The sequence below is a fragment of the Etheostoma spectabile genome, chromosome 17, assembly GCF_008692095.1.
Source record: "Etheostoma spectabile isolate EspeVRDwgs_2016 chromosome 17, UIUC_Espe_1.0, whole genome shotgun sequence".
NCBI classification, from domain to species: domain Eukaryota; kingdom Metazoa; phylum Chordata; class Actinopteri; order Perciformes; family Percidae; genus Etheostoma; species Etheostoma spectabile.
The window spans coordinates 2812072-2814266 of NC_045749.1; the positions used below are offsets into that span (position 1 = coordinate 2812072).

The window sequence follows — 2195 nt, forward strand, 5'->3', positions numbered from 1 at the left end:
TATGTGATCATTCTTATCTTGGAAAAAAACATAAGTGGTCATATCCAGAATAATTTTCCGAATTGAGTCAGGAATACATGTTGATCACAGAAAATAAGGAAAGGCCGTTGATTTTCAGGTAGAAAAAATGTGACTTGTACAATTTTTCTTCTAAAAATTTGAAATGGGTCAATTTGACCCAAATACGATACAAGGGTGGAAAAAAAAAACACATATTGGCCAAATATTGGGCAGCATTTATCGGCCATTGGTCAACCTCTAACACCAAATGTGCAGTATTTTATAAAGGGTAGAGGACATTAAATATATAAATATATATTAATACTCTTCAAGTCTCACACATGCAACAATGTCAGTCATTTTCTTCAGCAGACACCTGCAAACCCTTCACTTTGCCAATCTTTAGACACAACCGATACTGACACATGAAGCGTTGTGGCAATCTGTCACTGATGTCAATAATCCTATTTCCTGCTGAAGGCAGGCCCAGGTCTACCTGTACCCCACCTATGCAGTCTTCCCAATAAGACACGTCCATGCACTCTCCCTGACATGGCTCCACACAAGCACCGCTCAGCCCACATAGATAAAGGTGACTGACAACAGGTAAGAGGCACAGCCAATCCCACCGAGTGTCCTTCGCTGGACACTGATGGTTTTTGGGGCATGCTATTTACTCAGTTAAGATTTAGGGGCTTTAACTGTGAATGTGAACATGCATTCTTTGTATGATTTTGGTCACTTCAGAGCAGGGGATTATTTCTTTTGTTTGAAGGATGAATATTTTTTTAAGCTTGGATGCCAAGATTAAATCAAAGCACAATTCCAACGCAAAATGACCCTAGGGGTTGATAACACATGGGTACCGAGACGACTTTAGTCTGGAATTTGTTTTCATGCTAATTGAATGTGACCCGTTTCCGCGCAAACACTCAATTAGCTTCTAATGCTAGTCGTCGGGACACGCAAAAGTAAAGAGAAATTGCTATTTCTATACCACTGACAAGGCTCAAAATAGCCCTACACTTCCACAGTAGAATAATGAGGGTCCCTACATGTAAACCGAAGCATTGGGAACTTCGTAAGTGTGCAGACAGTTTATTAAAAACATAGTTTATAAAGACGATTCGCTATACAGGCAGGCGTCATCTTGGGAAAGCAGTCCTGACCAACGGCGTGTAACTAGTAACCAATAACACAGCTCAAGCACGGCATTCGTTGACTGTTTTCCCAAGATGGCGCCTGCCTGTGTACCGAACAGTACGGTCTTTATAAACCATCTTTTCAAAATCTACAGGGGTCATTTATATAAAAAACGTTGATGAGATTTGGTCAGTTAGAGTTTGACATTTCCGTGTGAATACTTTGGCCTGGCGGCAGCTTTCCTTTCTAACTTTGCTCTGAACCAATTTGAAAGTTTCCCTTATAAAGGTAAGCTCTAATGAATCCCAAGTATTTCCTTTGTAATATAACCAGACAGTTAAATCTGAATAAGCTGGCTCAAACGGCTCTTATGTCAGTGTTCTCCAATGACAGCAACAGGAAGAAATCCCCATGGCTTCGTAATCTTTCCAGACACGCACATAAATATTACAGTATTTGCTGCCAAGTTCAATGTATCAGAGTTTAATAGTCAGTTATATTGAGGGATATACATGTACATGTGCATGCTATTTCCAAGCCAGGGAATGGTAATTGTCGTTAAATCCGTATTAGACACCTGGTAGAGAAATCTCATATTAGCTGAATTTAAGGAAATCATGTCATATTTTATGTGCTACTTGTTTGTGTGGAGTAGAAATGTGTCTAAATGTGTGTGTCTGTGTATATATTCACACATTAGATGGTGCAACATGTGGTGATGCAAGACGTTTTAAGGCATTACAATCAAGTCTTGCAATAGATGCTGTCAGCGGAGCACTCAGACAGCGAATGACTTCAACGCGGCTGTAAATACATCCCGGAATATTATAAACAGACAACTTCAGTGGAGTGTGTCTGATTGAGATAAACAACACTGGTTTTGTCTGTGGAAGCAAACTGAGAAACACAGAGAGGGGAAGTGGGACAGAAAGAGAACCAGAGTTGTCAGGGTGTGTTATCTTAGCTTTACGCCTGTTGACTGGACTGAACATTTTGTTACAGAGCTGGCAGATTGGGGTCTGTGTGTTTCTATATGTGTGTGAGAGTGTGTG

At 40.4% G+C, this 2195-nt stretch overlaps 2 long non-coding RNA genes across 2 annotated transcripts in view; one reads left to right on the top strand and one right to left on the bottom strand.

The window, feature by feature from the left end:
* LOC116705018 (uncharacterized) overlaps window positions 1-2195 on the bottom strand; it is a 21131-nt gene that overhangs the window by 6729 nt on the left and 12207 nt on the right. The window lies entirely within an intron of this gene.
* Window positions 1-2195, top strand: part of LOC116705019 (uncharacterized) — a 12513-nt gene that overhangs the window by 662 nt on the left and 9656 nt on the right. The window contains exon 2 of the long non-coding RNA XR_004335821.1: window positions 1143-1144. This is a non-coding gene — a long non-coding RNA (uncharacterized LOC116705019). The remainder of the gene's footprint in view (window positions 1-1142; window positions 1145-2195) is intronic.